Here is an 8,610-nt window from a genome sequence, read left to right as displayed (position 1 = left end):
TGGAATGAAGATTCCCATTTCCTAGGTAATGTGTAAGAAAGGAAATATTAATCTTTTCTTTTGGTGGTGGTGGTGGCATACCAGGGATTTAACTCAAGGGAACTTGAACACTGAGCCACATTGTTAGCCCTAGTTTGTATTTTCATTTAGCAACAGGCTCGCACTGAGTTGCTAAGCACCTCGCTTTTCTTGAAGTTGTCTTTGAACTTATGATTCTACTGTTTCAGCCTCTTGAGCCACTGGGATTAACAGACATGCACAACCATGCCCAGTTAACCAGTTTCTAATTATAGAGTGCTACTGATTCCGTGCAACAGAATGTTGCATCTTACAAAGAAAAAAAATTGTACTAGAATTTTTGTGAGAAAAGTTATTACAAGTTTTGGGAAAGTGTACAAATAGCTGTTTCTGAACTCTGGAAATGTTCAGGAAGCATGTGCAGTACTGCATCTGTCATCATCATCTCTACTGATCTGGAAAATGATTATTTAATGGTTCAAAATTTCTCACATTGAAATAAGTGGTAAGACCAGGTGCCAGTGTCACAGAGTGGAAAGTCAAAGGTAATTGACCAAGACTTAACTTGTTTGGCTGGGTATGGTTTGGTATCTTATTAGTATTTGTTACATTATTATTGTTTTTAATACCATTTGAAAATACTATAATCCTTCAAAATAAAATGATTTTCAAGAATCCTAACTTTTTTTCTTTCTACTACAAAACAGGAAAGGGAGAGTGGAAAGGAATGGAACAGTATTTGATGTCTGTTCTGTTTGTCCCTTTAATGATGGGAATAACACTTTTATAGTTAATATGAGGATGATGATGATGATGATGATGATAGTGTTATTGACCTCCATGTTAAGATGAGGAGAAGGCTCAGGAAGTTCACTTGAAATAGGGACCTTGATAAAGATGCTCTTTATGCAAGCAAGCTACTCTCATTTAGTGACTTTTACATCCAAACAGAACCAGCTCTGGCAAATAAAGAGGAATCTTCAGCCTTGTTTTTTGTGTGTTTTACTTGAAAGCTAACTGGTTCTATTTTGTATGGAACTGGAGATAATTAGTTTGAGTACCAGAGTTGTTGCTTTTTACTTGTGTACCTTGACCAGTAATCTCTCTGACACTTACTAGTATTTCTGTTGCTATAATTGAATATCACCCTTGGTATATTATAGAGAAAAAAAAACATTTTATTTAGCATCCAGCAAGACCTACAGGGTCATGAGGTTGGTAGAGGACAGCAGCATTTGTTGTTGCAGCTTAATGGATCTGGAAGAGCCCATGGTCTGTTTTTTTTTTTTTGTTGTTGTTGTTGTTTGTTTGTTTTGTTTTGTTTTGTTTTGTTTTGTTTTGTTTTGTTTTTGAGACAGGTTCTCCCTAAATTGCTGAGGCTGGCCTTTAAATTGTGATATTCCTGTCTTAGCCTCCTAAATGGCTAGTAGAATTATAGGTGTGTGACACCATGCACAATTGATAACTTGATTCTGTACAGGTATGTATATTGTGAAATATTCACCACAAACTAATTAACATATTTGTAACCTCACATAATTACATTTGTTAAAATATTTCTAAACTTTTATACCCTTTGGAACTGGACAAGAGTTTTATTTTACATTGATAAAACTCTGGCCCTAGAAATAAAATTGGTCTAAACATACATGTTGGCATCATGGCTTTGAACTTTAGAGACATTTAAGAAACCAAAGACTACTAGTGAATGCTTTCCTTTAAAAATTAGATATGGCTGATCAAAAATTCAAGCATAACTAGGAACAAAAATATACAAGATGTCTTTTATTTACATCAAGCAATGAACTCTATCTTAACAACAACCTAATTCATCTACAGGAACTAAAGCCATTTCAAAGACTCACATCTTATCCTTCTTTTTGCTATATATTTATAATTTTCCAGTTACTTAGAAGTTTTATATCCTATAAGGAGTCAAAACAACATCTGAAAAATTATTTTGAAGACTTAAATAAGTGGTAGTTGAGAAAAATTGACATGAAAGCCAACTCAAATTCCAAGTTCCTGTTTTTAAGAGAGAGAGAGAGAGAGAGAGAGAGAGAGAGAGAGAGAGAGAGAGAGAGTTTTTAATATTTATTTTTTAGTTTTCAGTTGAAACAACACCTTTATTTTTTGTATGTGGTACTGAGGATTGAATTCAGTGCCCTGAGCATGTCAGGCAAGCACCACTTGAGTCACATCCCCAACCCCAAGTTTTCTTTTCTTTTTTTTTTTTAGAAATATTACATAAGCAGTACTTTTAAAAACCAAATTGTTACAACTGATTTGTGCTCATGTTAGTAATTTTTATAAAAATATTACTTTTGAAATTGTCTGAAATGAGAGTTTTTATATAGAAATAAACCAGATTACTTCTATAGTGAGTGTCAACATGATGCAGTTGTAGCTCAGTGGTAGAGAGGTTGCCTAGCATGGAGAAGGCCTTGGAGTTTAACTCCCAACACTGGAAGAAAAGGAAAGGGAGAGAAGAGAGAAAGAAGGAAGGAAAGAAGGAAAAAGGGAGTGTGCCAAAGGGGAACAAAATGAATGAGTCATTACAACAAAAAGAAAAGTAGTACAAATGTAATTATATGACATACTATATCTTTAAATTATTTTACAAAGCTTTAGAATTTCAGTCACATTACACTGGTTGACATTATGACTGAATGGAATAGCATATGATAAGCTCCACCTTGGACTGGCTGAAACTAAAGCAAGGGGTGGGTGGCATGGAGAGGAGTTCTCTGTGGCTTAATTGGGACAGAGTTGAAACTGCACTGCTTCAGGATGCACAGCATAGTGAAGGTCCAAGACTTCCCTGACAGGCACTTGAGTGTGCTAGGCCCCTAAGAGCCTATGACTGTGGCTTCCCATGTCTATGCCCACAGCTTCACCACCCTACACCCCTAGAGCTTCTTCACAATGTTATACTCTGTTGCCTTGTGCATGTTTGAGTTCCTGACCAAACAGCCCCTGGATAAATCATTCCTTTCTTTCTTTCTGCTGAGAACACGAGGGACATTTTTATTCATGATTCCTATGATGGCCGATGGACACATTAGACAGGGAGGGAGTGAGTGTGTTCAGTAGACATTGGTCACAAGTTACATTGGGGTAGAGAATGCTGGTGATATTAGATCTCCTGTATAACTCAGTTCTGAATGCAAACTAACCTCAGCAGAAAACTTCAATGAAATGTATACATCATGCACATCCATGTTACTGAGGGACATGCAAGGTTTTTGAGAAAGCCACAATGCTGCAGTCTGGCTGGGCACAATCAGGAGCCACTTGTCAAAAGAAACTAACTTTATTTTTAGAACCACACACGCCAAACAAAACAGCCTCTCAGGAAAAACCCTCAGAGCCTCAACTGCCACCACAGGTTTTCCACAAGCCTCTCTCTCCCACACAAGCTTCTCTCCACCTCCCACAATCCTCCTGCTCTTGAGGCCGATTGGCTGGGTCACGTGGGTGGAGCCAAAAAAGTCCCCCAATGAGCAGCTCCGTGGTATGAAAGGGCAGGGAAACAGCCCAATGAGCATCAGCGTAGAGGAGCCAATCAGCTAGATGTTGCTGGGGCCGCTGTGAGCCAATCATCAGCCAGCAGCTGGAAGTTTGCTGGCAGCTGGAAGTTTGCTGGGGCCCCTTTGGCTGTGGCTCTCAACACCACAATGGATAAATGTAAATTTTCACATTGTTTCTTCAGCATTTGACTAGAAAACAAGTGCATCACTTACCACCACATCTCACAAATGTTCTGGACATGCCGTTCGTGGGGTAAAATGGAAATTACCTTTTATAGCCATTCTCTGACAGCAAGTATAAGATTAATGTTGCCTACTTTCAAACCAATCAATAGAGCTGCTTCTGTATAAAACTAAATATTATTTATGAATACATTTCTAATCAATGCTTGTGTTTTATTTGTCCTATCATTTCTTTGGTTTCATTATTGGAAAATTAAAAACCTATAAAATTAAATTGAGGATTAATTATTCAGTTTGACTCATGATCAAACTAGAAAAAAAGAATCAATAAATTTTCTTTTCTTGAGATTTTTGTCTCTATAGCATAGGCCCTTACTGATACTGACTGATGTGTTTATTTAGTTTCCTAAAGAGGAAAACCCAAATTAGAGAACCAACAGATCTGTCTTAAGGAAGCAAAATGTAATGAGGGGGGACAGGGGTGAAGGAGGGAAGATGCATTCTGCAACACAATAAATCTCTTGCTTTAAACAGCAGATAATCAAGCTGATCCTTATCTCTCATTTCATAAATTAATTTCATAAATAGTTTATCTATTACAAGAAAATTTTAGTTTTAAAAGAAGCAAATACATTAGCTAAGCACTGTAAACTATTTTTCATTTTAGTTATACATTGTAAAGACAACACAAAATAAACAAACACAAAAATGGTTGCTCAGCACAAAGTACATATTACAATCCCAACTGAGTAGTGAAACCCAGACACCTACTTTGCTTTCCTGGCTGGTGTGGATGTGCTGAGAGTCGGGAGCCACACACCAACCCTCTGCTCAGCTTCTGACCTTGTGGAGGTCCACACATGTGCTTTTTCCATCACACTGCTTTGTGCTCTTCATTTGTGTGATGTGATTTTAAGTTTTCCCAGTGCTTATCTCCTCTGATATTTTCCACAAAGCCTCCATAGAAAAGCTCAGTTTTCCCATTGTGTTGTAATGTGCCTTTGAACCAGCCATCCTCTCACTTTTTATGAACAAACATAACACCTCCTTTAACTTCTCAAATTGTGCCTCACTATGGGGAAGATAGGAAACCACCAGCTAGTGTCTTTCACAAACAACAGGTTAGACTCATTCATGACAGTCCCAGCAAGGAACATGCCTGATGAGGAGGGGAGCAAGGGACTGCAAAGTCCAGGGAGCTAGTCTTCAGATGGAAATCTTCTTGGTCAACGACTGTTCCTGCTTGTGCTGCAGTGACTGAGCCATTCCTGTCCATAGGGCTGTAGCCAGCCCTGCCATGGCCTCCCCTCAAGTGATAGCTAATGACCCGTGGCTCCCTATAGGGGCAACTCACCACCATTTATCCCCACTTCCAGCTCCACTTCAACTTCAGAAATGTTAGAGGGGATACTCAGGGCTTCCATTTGGTGGAGGCATCAGAAGGCAACTGCAAAACCCCATTTTTCTATTTTACTGTCCTTGTCCAGTTTGTTTGCTGAACTGCTCCCATGAGCTGATGAAAAACCATGTACAGTTGTGAGAAGCACATGGAGAATGGTCACTGTCTGACCACTTGGCTTGGTTTCATGAGAGGCAGCAGTGATACTTGGGGAGGTTAACGAAATGGCTGAAGCATAGGCCAGGGAGGTACCAGCTTGACTGAAACTGATAGCAGCAGCTTGGGCATCAGAGCCTGCCATTGGTGGCAGAGGTTTTGGGGAGGGCAGAAAATGGTGGGGCAGGCTCACAGATACAGATAGCATTCTGTACCTGGATGGGCATTAGTGCTGCTGTGGGGCATTCTCGATTATGTGCCACAACTGCCCTCACTGCATTGTGGGCCTGGTTGACTGTCATCTGCCCAGGCATGTGCAACAGTACCTTAGTTTCATCACTTATTTGGTTGTGAGATGCTAACACTAGAGCTATAGGGACAACCCTGGTTGTCCCAGCCACACCGTTTCTCTGGAGCTTTTGGGAACACTCTACTGCAGTGGAGGGACTGACATTTGTCATCCCTTAGCTTGTCTGACCCACAGTAGACATAGGAACTTTAGCTTGGGTAGCATTAATCACTGCCCTTGTGACAGATGCCACAGAATTGCCAAGGAAAACCCCAATCTCAGTACTATGAATTGATATCCCTTTGAACCTAGCAATGCTCAAACATCCTAGCAATGCTCAAACACTAAAATTGTCTTCACTATTGTCAGTTCTAGCTCATCTTCTTTCTGGGAGTATATGGGTGGATACCACATGCACACTGGTGTGAGTCTGAGTTTGAAAATGTGCAATCTGTACAGTGGATCCTTCCATGGGTCTGGGTCCCATTTCAGCAGCAGCGACACCAGTAGTTGTACCTGGTGGTGTGGAGGTGAGGACAATGGCAGCAAGAAGATCGGTGGTAGAGGGGAGGATTCGTAGTTCTAAGGACAGGTAGGTAGTGGCAATTCAAAGGGAAAGTGAATGAGGAGCCACTTATCACTGAGCTGCTTGGGAATGAAGTCACTGTTAACTCAGTGGTACTCATATGAACTTGAGGAGGGACACTGCAGGAATCTCAAATAGTTCCCTGATCCTCCCACCTGCTGTGGGGTTGCTGGAGCTGTTGAGAACATGAGGGCTGATGTCCATGGAGTTTTGAATCTGGATGTCTGGGAAGATTTTTTTTTGCCACAGTGAGGAAAGGGAAGGAGTGGTGCTTTTTGGTGTTCTTCTTGGTGTTGGAGAGCATTGGGGCAGTGCTACTTTGGGCTGTTGTTGAGGGACATTCTCCAGCATCAACGTCTGGCATGGGAGACTTATCTTATGCCATCAGCTGTTTAGCAGCTGATTTAAACTCAATTTTGGAAATCGGAAATATGCCTAATTTGTCTGCCAAAACTCCTTCAGCCCCATTTTCATCCACTTTGTGTATCACAGTCAGAAAAGCATCCTTTGCATACAGAAGGCCATCCTTATTTACTTCCTTTTCTTTTACTTCAAACTCATAAAGTTCTTTGCATTGACTTGTGGGTTGAGGTAATGGTTGAATAATCTGCTAAAATTGGTGGGGAAAGAGCCATGGATCCTGCTGACTTCCCCATTTTACCACTTTTCATAAACTTGTCATAAAATGATGATGTCATTTGGGTGAATTCAAAGTCACCAGATTCCTTTCCCTCATAGTTATATAATGATTTGGCACATAGTAACTGAAGTGTACACCTCTTTGGGGGACTCCAAGCTTGCAACCCAAGGCTGATGTCCATACTGGGAACCATGTAGATCATTTGCACTACAATTAGCCATATGGCTGCCCTGAGCTGTGAATGCATTTGTGCAGTGGGTCCCAATGAACGCACCAGGGCTAGGTTTCCAAGGACCCTGCTTGATATTCTCCAGAAGCTTATCCAGCAGGATATCAGTGAGAAGCTCCTCAATACCCAAGCCAACAAGTGTCCTCCACTCAGAACAACTGAGGGAATCTAGGATCCCCAGCAAACATCATTTGCAAAACTTGTGCTGGCAAGACAAGACTTTTGCCGAGGCATTCAGATGTTCTAGACACACAAGTCACTCCAAATGATCCAAGAAGTGAGATTCAATCATCTTGATTTACTGCACTGAGTAAGAATCTTCAGAAATGTCCATAGTAGTTTGCAGTTTTTAAAATTATTTGTGTAACATGCATTTTCGTTTTTGTTCTTATGCCTTTACATATTTGTTTGTGGCCCCTTGTGCAGCTCATTTTGCCCACTGTTAGCTGTGTCCCTGATCCCACAGTGCCCCCAAGACTCTTATGCTGCCCACCCCCACATGCACACACACAGAGTATGTCACTGCCTCTTACTTGCCCAGCCTTAAATGTTATTTTTTTTAATCAACATAATGTTTGATAGGTTTGAAACCAATATGTGAGAGTTGGAAAAATCCAACTTTCAAGCCTGGCTTGATTATTTTGTGACTTTTTGATTTTAGAAAAGTGACCTAAATTCTCTGTTTTCTTATTCTCTGGTGGTAGTAATAGTCCCTGTTGTGGAGAAAAACAGGAACTACAAAGTTCCAGTGCAGTGCATGTCAGGATATCCCCTCCAGATATGGCATGCTCTCAAACAAGAGCAGTAATTACAATGTCTTATTATGACTGGCAGCTGACAGTGCAGAAATAGCAAGCATCATCACTCTTTCTGTAACATCAGTTGGAAGACACCAAGGTAGATGTGGCCTAGATACTTGACACTGGTGACATACTTATGGCTCTCCCACTTTCCTTGCAGAATGTCCCCAGGACCTATCTATCTGTACCTTTGTGCTAGACTAGTTCCTCATGGTGCAGACTCTGCAGGAGGTGCTGGCTAACATTGTGGAGAAGTTGGAAGGGGCAAGTACACTTTAGACATGAGTATTTTAGTGTGCTCAGCTACTGTGCAATGGTGGCTGTAAGATATAGCCCCAGGACTTTCACTTGTGACTCTTCTGGTGTTGGCCTTCTCCTTTAACTAGCACCCCATCATATCTTGAACTTGAAAATAGAAATCCAAGTAAAATGTGATTAGTGTGGCTGCCTGTTGTGCTCATGGAAACAGCATTTCTTGGGCATCTCTTTTTCTTCCTATCTTCAGAGCTCTGATTGTTTTGTTTGGACCAGTTGTTTTGTGCATGGCTCTTTGTTATATACCATTATTTACTGCCAAATACCTTTAACTTTGTGGCTATATTCTAAGCAGTTGTTTGGCGAGTAAAATTTCATGGCACTGTTACATATTTTAGGTAATGAAATCACAGTGATATGGCTTTAGTGAATTGTAAATTTGCAAAGAGCTAATTATTTTCTTTTGAAAATTAAGACTTTTATTTCTGTCTTCAAATGCAGACATTTTTTCTTCAAAAATCTATC

General features: G+C 40.4%; 1 pseudogene; it reads right to left on the bottom strand.

The window, feature by feature from the left end:
* Window positions 1-5,902: 5,902 nt before the first annotated feature.
* LOC124089687 (E3 ubiquitin-protein ligase SH3RF1-like) lies at window positions 5,903-7,322 on the bottom strand (annotated as a pseudogene).
* Window positions 7,323-8,610: the final 1,288 nt, after the last annotated feature.

Source organism: Marmota monax, unplaced genomic scaffold, assembly GCF_021218885.2.
Source record: "Marmota monax isolate L192 unplaced genomic scaffold, Marmota_monax_Labrador192_F-V1.1 WCK01_AAM20220418_F8-fsc00350, whole genome shotgun sequence".
NCBI classification, from domain to species: domain Eukaryota; kingdom Metazoa; phylum Chordata; class Mammalia; order Rodentia; family Sciuridae; genus Marmota; species Marmota monax.
This window is presented reverse-complemented; position numbering and strand designations above follow the sequence as displayed.